Source organism: Neofelis nebulosa, chromosome 8 (assembly GCF_028018385.1).
Source record: "Neofelis nebulosa isolate mNeoNeb1 chromosome 8, mNeoNeb1.pri, whole genome shotgun sequence".
Lineage (NCBI taxonomy): Eukaryota > Metazoa > Chordata > Mammalia > Carnivora > Felidae > Neofelis > Neofelis nebulosa.
In genome coordinates this window covers 48,752,692-48,775,666 of record NC_080789.1, presented here as the reverse complement: position 1 = coordinate 48,775,666, position 22,975 = coordinate 48,752,692, and the positions used below count along the sequence as shown (strand labels likewise).

General features: G+C 38.4%; 1 protein-coding gene across 2 annotated transcripts in view; it reads left to right on the top strand.

Moving 5' to 3' along the window:
• The first annotated feature begins 2,521 nt into the window (after positions 1-2,521).
• RAP1B (RAP1B, member of RAS oncogene family) overlaps positions 2,522-22,975 on the top strand; it is a 46,122-nt gene continuing 25,668 nt past the window's right edge. Inside the window, exon 1 of one of the 2 annotated variants that reach the window (XM_058742079.1) lies at positions 2,522-2,673. The gene's annotated coding sequence lies outside the window, so the exon portion shown is untranslated. The remainder of the gene's footprint in view (positions 2,674-22,975) is intronic. The other variant, XR_009265541.1, reaches the window with a different exon arrangement.

Sequence of the window (22,975 nt, the reverse complement as noted above, 5' to 3'; positions counted from 1 at the left end):
AAAAAGAGCCATAGGGTGTTACAGGGATTCAAAAGAGAATAAACCACGTTCGATTGAAAATATCAGACCATATTAGATTAGAAAGACAGTCTTTCCTGGAGAAAGTAAATGGACCTTGAATAGCAGGCAGGAGTGGGAAGGAACGCTTCAGGCAAAGGAGATCACCTATACCACACCAGAGCAGTGGGACAGCACTATATTTGGGCTAGGCGAAAAGTCCACTCTGACTGTAAGGCAGTGTTCAGTAAGAAGGAAAATAAGATATTATACAAGGATTTTATTTTGGTAGGGCAACAGGGTAACTGAAGGCTTTTTGAGGAAGAGACTGACTTGCTCAATATGCGTTAAGATAATTCATCTGGCAACGACGTGTAGAATAAATCACAGGAGGCATAGACAGGAGGCTACCAGGCAAGGTAGGAAGGTGTGGCTAAAGTCAAGGAGTTGAGACGTAGTGCCAACCTAAACAAGTGTGGTCTCAGTAGAAAAGAATTACTTATAGATGTGCCAACTGACTGATGATTTGAGAAAAGGCAGAGAAAGGAGGATCAGGCTGGGAAACTGTTTAATTTAAAAGATGGTGATACGATTAACAAAAGAAGAGGAGAAGAAACTAGTTTGATGACAAAAGATGGTGAGTTCAGTTGGCATGCATGACCAGTTGAAGTTGCCGGTGGAATATCCTGGTGAAGATTTCAAGAAGAGTTTGGTGCTGAGAGATGCAGATTCTCGCATTCTCTGCATAAAGATAACAGTATGATACAAGTGTAATGATTTCTAGTCTATTAAAAGAGAAACAAATGTATTTTTAATTAAAATAAAGTATTCCCTCAAAGTCTAAATAATCCTAACTCCAAACTTCTAAAACGAGCTTTGAAAAAAAAATAATAATAATAAATCAAATGCCGGAAAGTCAAGGAAAGTTGAGAGAAAGAAGAAAAAACACTGGTATACTCAAGTAACATCTGCTTCCATGAACTTAAGAGTTTCAGGCTTTCAGACTTGATCAAAGTTTCATGCAAAGTCAAGTCAAATTTATTTAAAATTCATTCATTTAGATTTTATAACAATTCCTAAAGACTGCTCTGAAATTTGCCTTTGAAATTTCCATTAAAAAGGGGTTTTCTAAGGAAATGGAAATTGCAGAAATATGTAACATTCAATTCATCTAAATTGCAAGATACCTAGAAAGCACTTACATACAGAAAACAGGAAAATTATAATTCATTCTTGAATATTCTTTAACTTGGTTAGTTTTCAGTTACTAGTATTCTTTACAGGAGTGAAATTAATCATACTTCTCATTACTCTTCCAAATTTATCAAAGTTCATAAAAACTTATTTTAAGAATCAAGTGGGGGTACCTGGGTGGCTCATTGGGTTAAGCATCTGACTCCTGATTTTGGCTCAGGTCACGATCTCACAGTTTGTGAGATCGGAACCCCCAAACGGGCTCTGTGCCAACAGCGAGGAGCCTACTTGGGATTCTCTCTCTCCTCTCTGCCCCTCCCCTGCTCACACTCTCTCTCTCAAAATAAATAAATTCATTTAAAAAAAGAATAGTTAAACTGAACTAAGCAAACGTTAGTTTTCAATTACCTCCCAAGTCTGACTTTTTCCTGCACTTACTCTCTCTTTGAATCTCTTCTTCCATCAAAACTTCCTTTCATAAAAGAGCTGATATTTTGTAAGACGGGTATTTATATTTTAGTCTTTTCTCTAATAATGTAAGTTCCCTTGTCAAGTTCCCGCCCTTTTTGGAACAAGGCATTTTTGGAACAGAGAATGCTTTCTGTCGCCCAGTAGCCTCACCATAAACCTACCTATGAGTAACCCGTTAAAGTGCCCGAGTCATGCATTTAAATATGCAATTTATTTTATTCATATAAATAGTTGATTTAAGTACAAAGTTGTTTGGGATCATAGGTTTGTTAAATGAGTTTGGCAGGGTAATTTGGACAAAGAGTTCACCCGAGTTAAGACACCAGTGTTTGAAATACTTGTCAAGAGAAAAACCCTTTGAAGAATGAAAAAGACCGTGCCCTGGCCTGGTTTCCTTCACGGGAGCTCTAGGTGTGGAAACTGCACGCTCAGTAACTTCCAAGCCACTTTCCCCAGCACAAAGGAATACGCGAGCACCAACTGTTAGGTGGCGTTGGTGACTGAATTACAGTTCGCAATAAAGGCATCTTTTAAGTTTCGGAGGGTTTCTAAGCCCTTCGCACCACTGTAACCCGCTGAAGTCAGGGAAGCCGACACGCCTATGGGTCCCGAACCACGTGGCCCAGGCGAAGCTGAAAGGGGGACGAGAGCAGGGAGAGAAACACCGCAGAGAAGACGCTGCCGCGAAGGGCGCCGCGTGGGTCCGGCCTGCGCTGCGGCGGCGCGCAAGGCCCCGCCCCCTCGGCTCCCCTCGCTCCGCCCCGCGGCCCCGCCCCTTCCTCGGCCGCGCACCCGCGCGCCCCGCCCGCGGACGGAAGCGAGAGCGAGGCTGAACGCCTGACGTCAAGGCGACACCGCCAAACCTCGCCCAGAGTCAGGCGTGTAAACCAGCCCGAGCGGCGGCGGCGGCGGCGGCAGCGGCAGGACCGCCGTGGCGCCGGAGCAGCGACCCGGAGGGAGCGCAAGGCACGGGGCGACGCGGGCTGCGGGGACCCGGTGACAGCGTGAGAGGTTCGCAGAGTGTGTGCGTGGCCGCTGAGGGGAGCGGCGGCGGTGGCGGCGGCCGCGCGGGGCGGGGGCCAGGCGCCGGCTGAGGGGAGCGGGTGGGGTGCGGCGCGGGCCGGGCGGGGCGCGCGCGGCGGTCAGGGACCCTGGCGGCCGCGGCGGCGGCTTCACGGCGCGCGGCAGGTGGTGCGAGGGCCCGGCGGCCGGCCGGCGAACGCGCTGCCTCCCGGGCCGGCGGGGACGAGCCGCCGCCGCCGCCGCCGGGGAACAGCGCGCTTTGCGGAAGGGGTCAAATGTCTGAAATATGGCGGAGGAAGTGAGAGCCCGAGGACCCCCCCCCCCCACCCGCTCGCTCCCTCCTGCCCGCGGCCGCCGCAGCCTCTCCCGCTGCCCGCCGTCCCCCGCCGGGCTCCCCGGAACACTAGTACCCCGCGCCGGAGCCCCTTCGCTGGCCACCCCTGTGCCCTCCTGGGTGTGGGTGGAAGTTAGAACGGAAACCAGAAAGTTGTCCTTTGAGAAGACCCAGCTTCCCCCAGCCCCGAGCCAGGACGGGGAGCGTTCGGGGAAACCACTCCCCGGCGCCCTGCAGGCTCCAGCCTGACAGGGAAAAAGTTTGCCTGAAACGGGACTGGTTTGCTCCATTTGTTGCGGGAAGTGGCAGGAGGAAGGCAGCGGAGGGAGCCCCACCTAGTCTGGCAGCAGCCACCGCGTAGGGAAAAACTGTTAAAGGGGCCTTTCCTTTCGTCAGCAAGAGGAAATCTCTTTTCTCTTACAGAGGGAGACAAAATCCAGGAAGTTTGTCGTCTTCTCTTTTTCGCCATCTCGATGTGTCTAATCTTAAAACTGTCAGCACCATGAATTTTATTTAAAACTGTCCCCAGTTAACTGGGCCATTTGGATTTTTCTATTGAAAAGAACTGATGGCTTTTGGAGAAAAGATCATCCTTGCGAGTTTAAGTACAAGATTTGCTTCCCCTTCGCCGCCACCACCCCCCCCCCCCGCGCCCCACACATTTATTAGTTTAGCAAAGCATTTTTGCCCTGCAACTCTTGTTTGGAAGGAACATAAGCAGTTCTGTATTACAGTAACGGGAAATTACATTTTTAACGGGGTAGAAGTTGACACTAAATGAACATCGTGATTTTAAAATTAATTCAGTCTAATTGGATTTTTGTTTTGCTGGTAGCATCTAATATATATCGAGTACTTACAACTTAAAGCTTCTAACGTGTAAATTTTTGACTTTTTTGTAATTAGAAAGCTGTTTAGACTTGCTCAACAAAACCTTATCTTAGCAAGAAGTAACTAAAAGAAGGGAGATGTTCATTTAACTTCAAAGTCCTATCACTCCTGAAAGCTGACTCTTGAATAGTATTTGAGTCATAACGGAGTCATGGGACTTTTTAAGAGCCGGAAGGGACTATTTAGGTCATCCAGTCCCACCCTCTCATTTTATGGAGGAGGAAACTGAGGCCTAGAAAAGATAAGATTAGTTAGTGGCCTTGCGGACTTTTAGGACAGTATATAATAGAGAAACTGGAAGAAGAAATAAAGTATTTTTATAGTGAATTACATTTTTACAGGATAGTAATCATACACAAAACGATTGGTACCTTAGTCAAATAGTGTGGAAGAACCACTTGGGTAGTTTCATTTCCAGATTTTAGGAGAGGAAATTGACAGTCACGGAGGTTAAATAACCTTAAGGACACAGAACCCTGAATGAGTGTCTTATTTGAGCCCATCTTTGCTTTTAAACTCTGCACTGCACCAAGTGTTTTCACTTGGATTTTCTTGTTTGGCATTCACAATAAATTGTGATGTTGTCTTATCTGAGGAAGCCCCAAAGCAGATCTTTAAAACACCTGTAGCCAGTTTTGTTTTAATGTTCGAGGTATCAATACAACTGAAGAGCCCAATAATACACTGGCTTAATTTAAAAAATGTGATGGGGGCATGAAAATAACTGCTCTGTCTTTTGCATTCTCTCCGTAATACCCCCCTGCTCCATTCCAGGAAAGTCCTCTCTTGCTATGACACCTATCACTTCCAACATTCTGCTACTGTTCTGTTGTCATTATTCGTACGATTTTTGTTATCTTTTACTCTAAATTGTAAAGTCCAAGGACAGGATGTCTTCTTTGTATGCCCCAAAGCACGTACACTGCACATGTATGTGGTACATTGCATATAGATAATACCAGTTTGTTAAATGTAAGCATAATGAGGGGAGGAACTGATCCATTTCATTCACCATTATAATCTTAATTCTGAGAACCTTGCCTTTGCACATAAGGGTTTAGCATTTAGGTAGAAAAATTAATTGTAGTAAACATTTAAGAGAGACTGTTTGGAGAGCACTTTGTCTTCCTTCAAAAATAAACATTAACACATTGGCTTTGGGATCCTTTTAATTTTACAAACTGATTTTCATTTTATCCTCAAGATAATCCTTAACTATAAAATTCCAACATTTCTCTTTGCTATATGAAAGGAAAGTAGGCCTCCATGCTAAGGGGCATCTATTGAGTTGTAATGAAGAATTAATCCTAAAACTTTGATCACATACATAAATATCTTATTAAGTGTATCTTCAATGTAATTCAAGACTGGTAGAAGGCCTATGCAGAGATTGATAACATGGTAACTAATTATACATGTTGTTTTAAGTAGAAAGTCTGAGATTGGAATGAGAGATTGCTCATTCAGTTTTGACTTTTGTTGTAGGTATTTGATAAATATCTGTTAGGGGAGTAAAATTAATGTGTGAACTAGATCTGGATACAAAGAAAATTTCACTGTTTTACACAGATACTTAGTTTTTTCCCAAATGTGTGATTTTAAATAGGTAATTTTATTACTGAATAATACCAAGATCTTATTGATACACATGTGTCATTTTCCTAGACTTACAATAACATGTTCCCTAGACTTACAATAACATGTTCCCGTGTATATGTGTATATATAGACAGTGGGTATTGATCTGTGCTGTCTAAATTTGACACACCAGGAATAGTTTAGTCTTTGTGAACTAAATATTCAAAAGTGCTCTTTTTTTTGTTATGACAGTGATGTCACATGTTCAGTCTAGAGAAAACTTGATAAAGATTTATCTTAAACTTTGTAAGACCACATAAAGTTGTGACTAAATATGTGCCTTGATTATTTTTCCCCTCTTACCATTTTTGAGGACTCCATGGTCTAAGAGATTAGGCTGAAGTTTTTACTATTAGCCTCTTTAAGTTAAATTTCTTTTAGAAAAAGTTAAGGAACAGATATTTTGGCTGATGCAATGATTCATTATAACATTGAACAAATTTTTCAATAAACAGGAGTACCATGTGCTGAAACACTTGGGCTGAAGCCAAATATTTTTCAGTGTTCTTAGATATTTTGCAGTAGTATCAAAAGGTACTAATTACCATTTGAGAACTTAAGTCTTTAGTTTATTAATTCTTTGGAAATCTCATGAATACATTGGAAGCAGTAGCTACAAAAAATAGAATGAATTTATCCATTTGCAATAAAGACTGGCTTGCTATACTTTGAGCCTAGTTGAACACTGGATTTTAAGACCAATCCCTTTTCCATAGAATTTCTCTTTTTGGGGGTGGGGGTGGGAGGAGAGAGCATGCACCTGGACCATGGGGGGTGGCGGGGGACAGACCGAGAATTCCCAGCAGGCTCCATGCTCAGCATGGAGCGATGTGGGGCTTGATGCTACAAACCATAAAATCATGACCTGAGCTGAAATTGACAGTTGGACACTTAATGGACTGAGCCATCCAGGTACCCCATGGAATTTCTGTTTTAAAGACATTTAAAGAAGAACCATTTTTGTGCTGCCTTTAAAGAATTAAAATAACTTTTTTAAATGTGCCACAAACAAAAAGAAATACCAGTATTCCATACTTGATAGCTTTGATGTGTTTATTCCTGATGTTAGTCAAATTAAGGGTATATAGCAAGTGATTATTATTTCAGTAGCAATTTAAAAAGAATTTTTGTTCTGCATTAACACAGGATCAAGAATTTTTAAACTGTTTCTAAGGAACCTTAAATTTATAAAAGAAAGAAATGAACATTTAGGGAAATGTACCAGGTTTTAAATAATATTTAAATTACCAAAAGAAAAAATACTTGCAACATGAACTGCAGAATTTCCATCTGGTTTTTATTATACAGAACAGTATCTGGAATATAACTATGATTAAAATTATTTGTATTTGAGGTACTTGAGTACTAGAAATATGTTTACTTTTAAATTAAGAATCTTAGTCTTTCTAACCACAGAGAGTAATTAATGTTCTGATTCTGGATTTTTACATTGAGCTGGCTTCTAAAGCTTACTCTTGTAGTTATGCTATTTTATAATTTTGTAGATAAGCTCCTTTATATACCTTATATATTTAATGTATGTAACCAGTGAGACCTTTTAAATTTAAACTGGATTCTGATCTTATGAGATAATTTGCTAGGTAGTTTTTTCCAGTGGTGAGGAATTGAATGTTTTTAACAACTGTTGTACAGATAGACTCAATAAAGATATTAAAGGAAGAGAACATCTATTTAAAACAGTTATAAATAATTTTGATTGCTTTAAATTATTGACTTGGAATCAGCACCTTCACTACATTATAGATCTTGCTGAATTTTTCAGTACTTGGTCTGAAAATTTATCAGTAAATATGTACTTTTAATAAAATAGACATTTTTTCTTATTCAAAACTTAGCATTTCATTAAATAACTTTTTCTTGAAAACATACACAGAACTGATGGGCTCACTGGTAGATTACCTGTTGCTTTCCTCTGCTTTGTGGGAAGAGAAAAAAGATGAAAGAAAATCTGTTTTGTCCATGTAATAGCAGTTTTTGGCAAAGGCTTCTGGAAAGGAAATGGAAAATGTTATATAAAATAAAGTTCTAATTATCTGTGTCTTCTAAAACTTATACTTCTAAAGTTTATACATTGGAATATATTTTTCCAAGTCACTTTATTCTAAAAAAAATTGGCAGACTTTCTGAAAGTTAATGGAACTGAGGATATCGATAAAATAAAAACTGTAAATATAAACTGTTTAATTAATAGGTTTTTGGTGTCAAAGTGGTATGCATATTCCATCCAACTGTTACCTTGTGTTTTAAGGTTGCAGTGAGAATATTACTATTTTATGCTAACAAAGTTATAGCTGCTACTTCTAAGATTTATAAGTTATGTTTAAGTTACTTGATAACAAAACTGAGGAATCCTTTGGTAATCTTGAATTCTATACTGTACAAATAATAAGGATAGGGATGAAGTATATAAATATGTGTATATTTTCTTCTGCTCTTGAAATTCTTCAACTTAAAATTGCACTGGGTTTGTATTGGTAAGATAGGCTGCATTTTAAAATGTTTGTCTTTTTAATTTTCTTGTTAAAGTGTTTTAGAATGCAGAAGAATACAAAGAAGACAATATGACTTATAATTCCACCGGTACAGTGAAGTTTTAGGCAAAATTTGTACTTCCCTTTCTGAAGTTTTCCTACTCGTGGTTCCTCAGTGGGAAAAATAACATATATTAGAGTTGTTGAGGATTTGTTTTTTTTTTTTTTTTTTTTTTAAGAGAGTGCACACACCGATGAGGGACAGGGGGAGAGGGCTTGGAGCCCAACACACGGCTTGATCTCACAACTGTGAGATCATGACTTGAGTCAGATGCTTAACCCACTGAGCCACCCAGGCATCCCTTGGGTTGTTGAGGATTAAGTGGAGTATTATCCGTAAATTATTATAGAGACTATACTAATGTAGTATTCGTTCTTGTTGTATAAAACTTTTATTCCTCTGTAGCATTGCTTCTTCCAGCTGAAGTTGATTTTTAAGACTGTTATTAATGTATGAGTAAGGACTAAGACAAAATCATTGTGATTGTGAACAGCGTAACAAATTGTCTAGCTCAGTGGTTTTCAAAGTATGCTCCAAAGAATCCTTGGGGTTGCGTGAACATTTTCAGGAGTCTGCACATTCAAAACTGATTTTACAATAATACTGAGATGTTCTTTACCTTTTTTACTGCGTTGACATGTGTACCAATGGTACGAAAGCAGTGGTGGGTAAAATTTAGGGCACCTTAGAACCGGTCAAGTCAGAGCACCACACTGTATTCATAGTCATTGTATTCTTCACTGCCATGCACAAAAAAACAAAAACCAGAAACAAAAAACTTCACTCACCTAAATGCACTTGAAGAAGTAAAAAAAACAAAAAAAAATTGTTTTTTTGTTTTTTAATCAAATCTTGGCTCTTGTACATATTATTTCAATATACTATGACAGAATGAAAAGATTGCTTGAAACACTATTTTTGCTGGCATATTGAAGATATAACAGTTGTCTATAGGAAAAGCATTTGCGTAATTTGAGTTGCAAGCTGAACCAGCCACTTTTTTCATGAATACCATTTTTACTTTAAAGAATCCCTGAAAAACTACAGTTATTCAGACTTGGGTACTGGGGAGACATTTTCTCCATAATAAACAAAATGAGCCTGTTGCTTTAAGGAAAGGATCAACAGTATTTATGGTCAATGATAAAGTTCCAGTTTTCAAGTGAAAATTAGAATTTTGGAAAATTTATATCAGCCACTGTGCTCTTGACAGCTTCCCAATATTTAGAAAAATTTTTCTGATGATATTAGTGATGTTAAAGAAGATAGTTTTTTAAAAAGAATATATAATGTGTCAACATTTGAAGATCCACATAATTCTGTACAAGCGTTTTCTAAGTGACCAATGCATGATGTTACAAAATCATGCATGGGTAAGAAATCCTTCCATTAAACCAATGGATTTTAATATTCCGGCAGATCTAAAGTTTTTTGGTAAGGTTTCCGTTCCAGTATATTGCAACCAGTTGTCAAGTTTTGGTGTAGTATCAAAAGAGAATATCGACATTTAAGGCTGCTAAATGTTTCCATCTGTGTGGTTATTATTCACCTTTTTGTACACTCATTTTTCCATGCTTTGTTCTCAGTGTTTACCATCTTTGATTTATGTTGGAGGGGAATGTAAGAATAGGAACCATAGATAAATGTGAAGCCATGTTTTCATGTGCTTCATCTTGAAATCTCTTATTAATATGTAGTCATTTTAGGTTGACTTTTTTAATAGGCTTCTTGAGCATTCCATTCAACTTTTGATCATAGTAACAGATTAGCTGATTATTATTTTTTAAGCCTACTTCTTGGTTTTAATATTTGTTTTGTACACCTGGTAATTCATCTATACATAGATTGTACGTGTGCCCAAATTCTGACATAACCTTAAGGTAGTTTTTTTTAATAGTTGACTTTCATGATTTTAGAATATTTAGTAGCTTTCCTGTAGTAAAGCTATCAATTTTCTTCTCATTTCAAGTTTAATAATGTCTCTTTGACCTGAGAATTTGCTGTGTTGTCTACCTTTAGTGGATACATTTTAAAATGTATGTAGTTTTTAAATTTTAGCATGCACAAGGTGGGGAAGGTAAGAGGGGGAGAGAGAGTCTTTATCAGGCTCCCCACTTAGCATAGACCCAAATGCAGATCCAACGGCCCTGGGATCATGACCTGAGCCAAAATCAAGATTCAGATGCTCAACCGACTGAACCACCCAAGAGCCCCTTTAGTAGATACCTTTAAAACAAATGTAAGTTCTTCTGAAAGTTCTTCTTTCATGCTTGTTTAGAAACAGTTGTAGCAATCCTTGTTAAGGATTTTTATAAACTTCATGTCATAGAACAGCTCCAAATCTTTTATTTTTTTTTTTTATTTACTGTAAAGTTTATTTATGTTTGAGAGAGAGGGAGAGAGTCCCAAGCAGCTCTGCACTGTCAGTACAGAGCATGATGTGGGGCTTGAACTCACAAACGTGGAGATTATGACCTGAGCAAAAACTAAGAGTCAGACACGCTTAACCGACTGAGTCACCCAGGCACCCCAGTTCCAAATTTTAAAGGAGTTTTAGGCTAATCTGCATTCAGTTCAAGTAATAAGTTTCAGATTATGAAAGAAGGTGGGTAAGTTGTAGCTTATACTGTACTTAATTTCTTAGAAATTTAGTGCCAGTTATTTCCCTAGAGATAATAAAATGGATGTGTTCTGTGAAGAGTAGTGAGTCTGAGTTCCACTGTTTGAAAGAACAGCATTGACAGAAGAGGAAGAGGCAGAGGCGTGGAGTGGTGTAGAGGAGTAAGTGTAAAAATGCTAACTTTGGGGTAGCTTTGAGGAGTAAGCATTATAGAACTCCTGCCTACAAAAGCTAATTCCACAGTGAGGGGGAGGGAATTTAATAGGAAGCTTTAGTTCTCTCTATATTAAACAATTACCTGGTCAGCTGTTCTGAACTAAGGAACATACTGAGATTATATTTTAGGTTCAGGACACCCAAATTAATCACAGTTAATAGCACTGGCTATTGCTTATGCAGTTTTAGTTGCTAGCTGAAAAAAAATTTGTATGAAATTTCCTCTATTTTAGATTTTCTTATACATTTTTTTCTTTCAAAAGTCCTGTCACCTTCATCATCTTCAACAAAGAGAAGACAGGATGTGCAAGCTTTTAAGAACAGAAGAGCATTCATAACATTTTTCTGTTGACATGAAAGTGATGATGGTGATAATAGGCAGTGAAGAGGTAGAAGGGCAGGAAATAGTGCAGAAAAGAGTAAGGAAGATGATTAAGACGTTCTCTTTCTGATGAGCAAGACTACTGTTAACTGCATTCACTTTAGAGTTCTGATTGAACAGGAATGATAAACACTTTGAAAAGCATTTGTGATGTTTTAGTGATTGATCCATCTTGTCTACCAAAGAAAGGGTCCTAGGTAGAAGATAAATTAATAGTAACTATCTGAGAGTGTGGGGTTTAAAGTAAAAGTTCCGTCACTAAGCAGTGTGAGCTGAGAGTACTTTTATTCCTCAACAGACAGACCCTTTATGTACTTTCCTCTGAACCTTCAGGTGCTCAAATTGGACACTTACTTTTCGCATAAGTTTTAGCTGATGACTTGAAGCTTGAGGGGTAAATTTGAAGAATGATGTGCTAGTTTTCAGTAGTTGCTAGACCTTTGATTCCAGCCTGTTAAGTAGCGTGGCTTAGTGATTATAATTTTGACCTAAGTGTCTCAGGCTTCTCTCTGGCACTGGCTGTAAAACCTTGAACAAGTTAACTTCTCTCTTAGGACTTATCTTTCCATAAAGCAAGTTTGATTAAATGGCTGTTTAGGCCTTTTTGAGCGCTAAAATCCTGTGTTTCTGTGGTATTACTCTTGTTTAAGCCAGTCCTCTCTTGTTTGACTCCTACAGGAGCTTCCTAACTTGTTTCAGTTCTTGTCTTCATCTAGCTCAGTCTACACCTAGAATTTAAAAAAAAATGTAAATCAGATCATGTAGTATCCTCCAGTCCCAATCCCCCCCCCCCCCAGTGTCTTAAAATAGAAACCAGATCCAGTTCTTGCTTATTTCACAACTTTATCTCTTCTCCATTGTTAACAAAGCTCTATCCGTACTGAACTTCTTTCTGATCTTGACCCAACAAGCCCTTTACCATCTTGTGAGATTTGGGGTTTACAGCTACTCTCTAGTGTGATCTTTCTCCAGCTCTCGGCAGTTCTGACTCAGTGTCAACATTATATCTTAACTCAGCTGTACATTTACAGGGAAGTTTCTCTTTATCACCTTATATAAAGGAGTATCCCGTTTATTGTCGTCATAGCTCTTATCATAATCAGTAATTAACATCCACTTATTCTCTCTTGCCCTCTAAACTGTTTCAGGAGGCCAGGAATACCATGTCACTTTGCCACCACAATCTCAAATGGTTAGCCCAGTAACTGGCACATAGTGCTCAACAATTTTTTATTTTAATGAGAAAAATACATAAAGTATTCCGTAGTTTATCAGTTCCCATCATAGACCATTTACACGAATTTTTTTAAGTGTTATATCTGTTTCCAACTATAATTCTTCATTATTTAGGGCATCTGTCTCTTGAGGACTCATTCATCTGACTGAATGTTATTGAGAGCTAATTGTTCTCAGTTACTATATGTTAGAATTAAATCACGTAATTATGCACAAAAGGTTTTAGCAAAGACATGAAAAGTTAATCTGAAATTTAAATAGCAGTTCAAAATAATAATAATTGATACCCAAATGAGTGATAGAGATGAATGGTTATAGAGTCAGAGGAATAGTGAAAAATCTTGGGCTCTACTAGTCCAAAAAGACCTAAAAAATGAGGTGGGTATGATCTATACATGATATCAAAAGAGAACGTAAGGTTTAGACCATCAGTGAATCAGGGTAGGCCACAATACGGAAATTAGAAAATGCAAAGTTTTTCAAAGAAGTGTTTTGCTATCATAGATGTTTATGAAATGAATTATAGGCCCAGAATCCCTCACTTAGAATTCTTGGTCCCAGGTGTTTTGGAATTCAGAATTTTGTGGAAAGATTTGTTTTGAATATTAGTAAGAGTATTCAAACTCTTAATATTTCTAAAGTGAAACATGAATAGTCACACTGAATAGGATGAATAAAAACTTTAAATAGCCTCATGGTAGTACTTAGGTGAGGTTTTGCTCTGTAAAAAAAATTATATCTTCTATGAAAAATGGATCTAAAATTGTTAGAAAGACTTTACTCTTTATTACTTTGTGTCTTTGGGGAGGACATCAGGGTCTGAAAACATTAGCTTAGAAACAGTCTCTGCCAAGCAATTCTTTTCGACACAGATTCAGGCTGGAATGCCCTGTTTAGGGTGATGAGTCTCTTAAGGAATGGGAAAACCACCTAATTCCTTAGAATCCAGTTAAATGTTTGGAAATAGTGAAGATTCATTTGTGTATATTGGTGCCTGGAACATAATAAGTGTTTTTTTTTTTTTCAACGTTTATTTATTTTTGGGACAGAGAGAGACAGAGCATGAACGGGGGAGGGGCAGAGAGAGAGGGAGACACAGAATCGGAAACAAGCTCCAGGCTCTGAGCCATCAGCCCAGAGCCTGACGCGGGGCTCGAACTCACGGACCGCGAGATCGTGACCTGGCTGAAGTCGGACGCCCAACCGACTGCGCCACCCAGGCGCCCCAATAAGTGGTTTTTTAAAATGTTTAATGATTGACAGCTCATATATTAGCCACAATTTCTTAGTAGATTTTTAAAGTCTTTTAAGATATCATGTAGTTTGTCTCCCAGTTCATAAGGTTTCTAAAAATTACATGATACATTTAATTGTGAAGTAAGAGTACAATAGGAGGTTGGAATAGGAATACTATATAGGGCTGACTTGATCTCTAAAAATCCTTGATCCGGAGCAGGGGGGGTGGTGCCTGGGTGGATCAGTCGGTTAAGCATCCAGCCCTTGATTTCAACTCAGGTCATGATCTCACAGTTCTTGGGATTGAGTCCTGAGTTGGGCTCTGCACTGGCAGTGTGGAGCTTGCTTGGGATTCTCTCTCTCCTCTCCCCCGCCTTGCCCATGCGTGCATGCTCTCTTACACACATGCTCTTTCTCTCAAAATACATAAATATATAAAAAATAGAAATCCTTGATGGAATCACTTGTTTTTGACAAGGAAGGAAGGAAATATCTGAAGATGCTTCTTTGGAACTCAGAATTGATTACAGAAAGTCCCTGCATACTTTTTGTGGTTTCCCCATGTGCACTCCTTATTCTAACAACCTAATTAACACCCAAACTTTGGTTCTCATTGCTTTTCTCCATTCATTTGGTATATACGAATGTCCAAGAATGCAAACATGTATATGCTATTTTTTGGATACTGACTTCTATTTCTTAGAATTGCCAAGACAGGCAAGTTCTGAAGCTACTTTAAAAAAAAAAAAAAAAAGTACTTACTGACCTACTAATTATGCAAGTAAGTGAGTAATGTATGAGAAAGCCAAATACAAGCATTATTTGTGGCTTCCAAAGTGTGGCATGCATTTTATTTTTCTAAATGGACTTTATTTTACTCAATAACTGAGAGCATCTTTGAACAAACTGGCCATGGCAAAGTGTAAAAGGAAGAACTTAAATTAGTTAAAAATAACTTCATAAAACAATTAGTTGCATAAACCAGTGTTGGCATTAAGCAGCTAGCATAAACTGCTGCTTACTTAGATTGAGATACTAAAATTACAAGAGAAAACTATGGGAAGTACCTCTGCTTCCACTGTTTTTTTTTTGTTAGTTGGTTAATTTTTCTCCTCTGAATTTTTGGCAGGTTTACTAGGGAATTTTCCATTAGGAATGTCCTGGGCTTGAAATTTCATTTAGAATGTAACTTAGTCATGCAAATTATGAACCCACAGTCTAAATCATGGCATTCCTCTTATGGTTTCAAATGCATTTGAGGGCAGTCACATTAAGCTTTGTCATTTAATCCTAGTTAGGAGGTTAACAGTACAATGAAATAAAATAATTTTTGCAGTCATTTATTCCTTCTTTCATGGAAGACACTAATTCTGTTTCTGAATTCAGCCTTATGTTGAAACAGATTGTAAAATTATGTTTTAAAAAAAATGTTCCCCCATCCTTATAGATGGTGGTGTTTTGTAAAATTTGAGTGTTTATATTAAAAGAAATAGTCGTGGTGTTCTTCCATTTATGAAGACAGGTTGGGTTTGTTCTAGAATCTACCCTCAACTTAAATTCTAATTTACCTGCTAGTACTAAAGCACCTCACTTCTGATTTCTTTTACCTCTACCCTAACAGCTCATAAACTGTACTTAGTGTAGCATTTGCTTGAAATATATGAAAGCAGATATTTTATCTAACAAATAGGGATGTCTCTGTGGTTGTAGTTATCTGATTCTGCAACCTGTTCAGAAGACTTTATTAAGCATCTTTGGTGTTAGTATTAAATTCTGAAATGACAAATCAGCAAACTTGGAGAAGATGTGGCTTCACCTAGGAACAGAAAAATACATCATTAGCTTTCTTACCCCCAATAATGGTCATCTCTTTGCAGTGGTTGTTTTCTCTTTTTCTGTGACTTGTGAAAGTTAAGACATTGAGAGCAAGTTATTTAAATTACTGAAGAATCTGATTTCTGGAGACCTGAGGAACAGAGAGACCCTCTTTTTCTTTACTAAATTGGGGGGACAGTTATTTGAAGGCAAAAAGATGAGTAAGACAGTCTGTGGTGAACTGACCTTTCTTTGCTAGGAATGTAGGTCTTACGGACTTTAGGAAGAACAAGGAGGTTTTATCAGAGTCTTTCAGAAGTGCTTTTAAAGACTTATGCGCGCTCACACACAAACACTTAAAATCCCTACTATGATGAGAGGTCATCAATATGATAACCACTGCTGTAATACCACTTAGCTCTTGTAGGCTTCTGGGTCTTCAGATTTAAATTTGATCTGATCTTGAGACCCTCCTTGTCACCGTTCCCCGCAGTGGTTTTGTTACCTCTTCCCATATCCCACGCATGGCTCCTTACTTCCTGTCGTTCTGGGGTGTGGCCTATATGGGCCAGAGTACATCTAACAGAAATGTAATATCTGCCTTAAAATGTCTTTTATAGATACACAGATGTGTGTGTTCACATTTACCTTTAGAGAGACCAGTGTCTGAAAAGACACAGATCTAAATTTTTTTTTTTTTAAACGTTTATTTATTTTTGAGACAGAGAGAGACAGAGCACGAACAGGGGAGGGTCAGAGAGAGAGGGAGACACAGAATCTGAAACAGGCTCCAGGCTCCGAGCAGTCAGCACAGAGCCTGACGCGGGGCTCGAACTCACATACCGTGAGATCGTGACCTGAGCCGAAGTCGGACGCTTAACCGACTGAGCCACCCAGGCGCCCCGAAAAGACACAGATCTAAATAAGTCCTGTTTAACAACTTGCTTTGTAGAAAATAAAAATGCTGGAGACTAGTTTTCCCAGCCTCCTTTATAGCTAGGGTGCAAGTACTTGTGGTAGGTCCAGCAAACAAAGGAATTTTATTTTCTTTTTTAATATTTATTTTTGACAGAGCGTGCGCGCACACGCGCAGGGGTAGGGCAGAGAGAGAGAGAGGAAGACGCAGGATCCAGGCTGTGAGCTGTCCACACAGAGCCTGATGTGGGGCTCGAACTCACAAGCCGTGAGTGAGATCATGACCTGAGCCAAAGTTGGATGCTTAACTGAGCCACTTAGCGCCCCAACAAAGGAATTTTCTAAAATAATCTAAAGGGAAACTTTGCAGAGCTCCAGTGGTATGAATCCTTTAATGTTAAACTGTTTGCTTTGTTAACTACTTCCAGAATCAAAGGGGGCAGATTTAATTTAGCTTCAAATGTAAAAATGTACTTTACCCAACATGCCCTTTTCAATTTTATCTTTAAAGCTTGATTGAGTTTTGGGGTATGTTGGGGGCTTATTTTCTTGCCATAGGTTCCCCTGGTAACACCGTTTAATCATCCTTAGGAATGGTTCTAAACAACTGAATCTGTTGACCAAGTGAATAATGAATGAATATTGAATGAATGAATGATGAATGAATGAATGTTGTAAAAATGAGCATCAGCAACTATGCCAGAATCCAAAGTCATTGTTTTTGGTAGACAGTCTTCAGCATTCAGGCAAACCATTCTCAGTGATTCCTTTCACGTTTTTTGGGGGGAGAGAGTGTGCATATTATTTTGTGGCTAATTAATACATCTTTGTAAACTATCAAACAGCAGTGCTAGTTATTTAAAATAAAGTTTTCTGGGGCGCCTGGGTGGCGCAGTCGGTTAAGCATCCGACTTCAGCCAGGTCACGATCTTGCGGCCTGTGAGTTCGAGCCCCGCGTCGGGCTCTGGGCTGATGGCTCGGAGCCTGGAGCCTGTTTCCGATTCTGTGTCTCCCTCTCTCTCTGCCCCTCCCCCGTTCATGCTCTGTCTCTCTCTGTCCCAAAAATAAATTAAAAAAAAAAAAAAAAAAGTTGAAAAAAAAAAATAAAATAAAGTTTTCTGCAACAGAAGTTTTCAGTGTTTAATTTAGAGTTACAACCCTATTTCCCCTCCTAAACCACAGTAGTCATTGATAATTAAGAACTGTAATCTTTCCCTTTGAGACCGGAGTTGGTCTCAGAATCCTTCTCAACACTGCACTCCAGGATATTTTGAGTTGTTGTTTGAGCTAAAACCCGTTGGCCACCAGTGAATTAGTGGACAAGAGCTATCCTTACTTCGAGGTTCTAGCTTATAGAGCAGGTATCAGCAAACTTTTTCTGTAAAGTGCCAAATCATAAATTTTTAGCCTTTGTGGACCGTACAGTCTCTGTCACAACCATTCAACTCTACCATTGTAGTATGAGCAACCATAGACAATATGCAATTGCGTGGCAGTGTTCCAACAAAACTTTAATTATAAAAAAACAGACAGTAAATGGGATTTGACCTGAGGTCTGGAGTTTGCCAGACCCTAGGGCAAGAAACTGGTTTTGATTCATTCAACAAATAATTGCATTCTGTATTCCAACTGTTAAGTGCTGGTTATGCAGCAATTAACTTCACACTTAGATCCCTGGCCATGAGATATTTAAGTCATAACTGAGTATTATGTACTTGGATGGATCCATAGCAGCTTTTTGAGGAAAAGTATGGCCTGCCCTAGGAATCTGCCTCATTTGTCAATATAAGTGAGATCTTAACGCAAATACCCTAAGTGGTGCCATGTTGTGTGGTAGCGGTATTAACTAAAAGTAATCTCAGTATGCTTTGGATGTCACATGCTATGGCATCAAAGTTAACATCCTGTTGTAAAAAATAGCCTTGATGTGTATATCTGGTATCTGCACTGTGTGCACATAGTAGGTACATAGTATTCCTACAGTCTTGGAGAATGAAGCTGAAATTACTGATTGTCTTAACTTTTTGTCAGTCTCTTGCAGTTTCTTTCCTCCACGCAGTACATTATTTCTGATCTCTTAATTTTAGTTTTCATCAACTCATTATAGGTTTTTGTTGCAAACCGGTGCATTTTAAAAGTAGACCATATTTAAATCATCTTAATAAAATGCTTAATATTTCTAGATGTATTGTCCAGCCTTCTGTTAGAACTATTTTTATTCATTTAAAAAGTACCTCTAGTTTTTTCAATATTGGTATGTTTCTCTTCAAAATGTCTAGGACTGTTGCTTATAAAAAATGAGACAAGGTTTCTAGGGCTACCTGGGTGGCTCAGTCGGTTAATCATCCCACTTTGGCTTAGGGTATGATCTCATGGCCCTGCATCAGGCTCCATGTTGACAGCTCAGAGCCTAGAGCCTGCTTCATATTCTGTGTCTCCCTATGTTTCTGCCTCTCTCTCTCAAAAATAAATAAACATTAAAATTTTTTTTCTTTAAAATGAGACAAGGTTCTTGACCAAACTCAGAGATCTATATTATGTTAACTGTATGTAGACCTTCTTGCTGTTTTTATTTTCCCATTTATACCCTGAGATCCATTCAGACTGTGCTTCCTATGGAGTCTACTCATATTCCTACATTTTGTTGCCTTCTGTGCCTTTGCTTTCACTTTTCTTTTCTCTAGTATGTTCTTTCCTATTGAAGTGCTGTGCCGTTTGGTCATTTGCCTCCTTCTTCATAAATCTCTCCCTGACCGGTCTTCAGATTTTCACAATATTTTTTCTTTTGATATTTTTCATATTTTTATGTCATTTTTCCTACAAAATTGTAAGCTTCCTGAGACCAAGTATGTTTTGTTCATCTTTGTAACCTTCATTGTGACTTTCACTTAAGGCATATTCAAATACTAATTAGATGAAAGGTACTCCTAATTAAGCAAGGGACAGTGTTTCTTTATGAGAAACGTCCCTAGACTTGTATCCAAATGAGAAAACTCGTGTCAAGATATACAGTAAATTGTAAATGCTATACGAATATTGTCTGTTACCATATAAACACTCAACTTGGCTCTTACGCATAGTGTCACACACAATTTGGTTTTTAATTTCCATATTTCAGAGAAGAGTATGATTCTGTTGCAGAAAAAGATAAGCTATGTCGTACCCCAAGTTTGTGCAAGATGTTTTCTAAGCCTTTGCAGTTTCTTTTGTTTTTTCTTTCTTTTTTTTTTTTTTTTTTTTTAAGAGAGAGTGCACACATGTGCAAGCAGGGGAGAGGAGCAGGAGGGAGAAAAAGAGAGAGAGAGAGAATCCTAAGCAGGCACCATGCTCAAGGTGGAGCCTAACCCCACAACCCTGGGATCATAACCTGATCGAAATCACGAGTCAGACACTCCACTGACTGAGCCACCCAGAAGCTTCTCGTATCTTTAAGATTGTGAAACATAACAGAAAGCAAATTCATATGAAGATGTATTCCTACTAAGATGAACAACTACCTTGATTTGCTCAGAACTAAGGATTTCCTGGGACACAAGACTTACAGTGCTAAAACCAGGACTTTTGGTAACCCTGATTCCACTTTATGCTGTAGCCATCTCCTTTGCATATCACTGTTGGCACAGTTTCTAAGAAGTGTAGTAAATGCCTGGTAACTAGGTGATTGGCTTGGCGGGAGGAGGTGTTGGGGGGCACTTCAGCTTTTATTTTTTAAGTTTCTGAGTATTGGACATTTTTAAATGTTCAAATGAAGATACAAAAGTGCACTTGCTTAATTGATCTATTTGACATATCATTGGTGACTTTATGAGAAAGTGGTGCTGCTCAACTTTTTAATTTAAAATTGCATAATCTGTCAGATGATTAATGCTTTATTTCAGTGCACTGTATTAAATAAAGCAAAGTCTGAGGTGACCTGAAATTTTTCTCTTAGTTCCCTTTACAGTGGTTTGAGTTTTGCTCATAGATTTGCACTGCAGAGACTGTTTCTAAAGAAATGTCTAAGATAGTCTGTGCCTAGTCATTCCTTTGCTGGAATTGGCTTTTGTATGTCCTCATGTATATAAGTCAGAGAAGTCCATGGCTGAAATCTTTCTAATAGCAGGTATGTAACTTAAAATTACCAAAAATCTTTGCAAGTTTTATCAGCAGTTAAGCCATAGTAGCTTAACTATTCTGGGACATGCACTGTGCCTTGGTGGTATTATTGGGAAAGAGCCATTCAAAATATTGATACTTTATACCAAAAGGACATTAATGACCTGGTTTCTCCCCCTTTTCCTCCCTTCCTTCCCCCCCCCCCCATTTTGTGATGATTAAATTTTTTAACTGTACCTCTTGGGGCTATATGTAAAATAATAATAGCATCTTTAATTTGACTAATCTGTTGGCTAAAATAGGCTCTTCTGGAATAGTTTGCTTGGTTGTTATCCTCTTTTTTTCTTGTTTTAAGAATGTGAATAGAATCCTCTGATGTTGTTTTAGCTTTTTATGGTTCTTTTTGCCAGTCTGTGAGACTTGCCAGCTTGTATCTTGGACCACATTGTTGTAGAAAAATTACTTGTGCCTTTAGAGCAAATGTATCCCAACATTATATTCCTATATAGAAATGTAAAGATCAGATTTGAGCGATGAAAAAGCTTGAGAAGACAAGAAAATGGAAAATTTTAGGTTGAAGTTGAGAAAGAATGGTGTTCTTTTCACAAAAGAAGGAAGGAATCTGTACTTTATAGTAGTTTTGGCTGATTTTTAATAGATAAATTTTCCTTTAGACTAGATGTTAATAAAAGAATGTGAAGTAAACACTGGCAGTGGTGTCACCATAGCAGTACTTACTTGTTTAATCCTAAAGAAATGAGAAAATAGGATGCAGGATATTTACTGCCCTGGTCACAAAAGGCTTCAGATAAGGAGGAAAAGAAGCAAGTGTAAAGACACTATTTGACACTTTGTGGGCAAATGATTTTTATATGTTATGGTTTATTGTACAACACAAGTTTGTTACTGAATATTTTGCCCCAAGATACTCATTAAGCCTAGGAAGGCTTTTGGTTTTGTACAGTATTAATTTTTTCTATTCATAAATTGATAAAAGCCTTCATCAAATCAAAGATCATTTGATGAAGACTTAACTAAAACTATAAACCTTAAAATTGAGATTTGTAGTCATCTAAATGAATTATATATTTCAATTAATAAGCCAGGAATATTGAGTGGAACATTATACATGGTACATTTACAGTCTTGCTAAACAAATCAATGTTCTGTTCTATGCCTGAAGCCTTTTGAATACATTGAGCATCTTCTTCCTAATCTCTTTAGTAATAAATCCTACTACCATGTCTATACCATTGTCAGTTTTTACCCCGCCATCTTTTAAGACCTATTGTACAAGATAACATACTTACTGAACCAAGTCTGTTTTTAGGCTCCCAATCTGGTTTAATGGCCTCACTATCCATGTCTGATCATGCTGTATCCCATCCCATTTTCCTCACCCATCTAGTCAGTCACCATGTTTCTTGATTCCTTCTCTCACTGCCCTAACTTAGGTCACCATCTCTCACCTGTGGTAGCTTCTTACCCAATTCCCAAAATTCAGAAAACTAATACTCAGTTTCTGAAACACAGAATATGGTCATATCATTTCCCAACTTGCAAACTCTTTGTCTCAGTTTCTTGTCGAATACAGGTCAAACTCTCAAGCTAAGAGGGTCCCCTTCCTTGTCCATCCACTCCCCCCTCCCTCCACACCATGCATTCATAATCCCTTTTCCCAGAATGTCCTCATTTCCTAGTGAACTCCCCTACTTCTTTAAAATATCCACTGGTCTGGTTTAAATATCCATATAGTTTTCTTGAGCCTTGTTCGACATGTCTGTATAGGCAGAGAATTATCTTCTGTGTACACGTAGCCCTTTGTTCTGTAGACCCTGCTTGATTGTGAGGCAACAGTGCAAACACTACATTGTATTTTATTTTATTTATTTATTTTTTATTTATTTTAGAGCACAAGAGCAGAGGCAGAGGGGGAGAGAGAGAATCTTAAGCATGTTAGATGCTTAGCACGGAGCCCAACACGGGGCTTAATCCCACAACCCTGGGATCATGACCTGAGTTGAAATCAAGAGTCGGATGTTCAACTGACTGAGCCACCTAGGTGCCCCACGAACACTACATTTTAATGTCTTAAACCAACAGTTATTCTGGGGTATAAAGTCCACTAAAATGTAGTTGTCATATTTTTTTCCCTCAAATTTCTAGCTTGTCCTACCTCTTTGTCTTCACAGTTAAAAATAAACTAACATCTGTAATCTGGTCATTGAAATTCAAGTGTACAACATATTAATGTTTTCTCTTCATGTTTGCCTCTTGGATCCACCACCCGTCCCGCCGCACTTTTTCATTGTAGGAAATAATGAGGGCTCTTATAAAGGAATGAAGTGGAGAGAATGGAA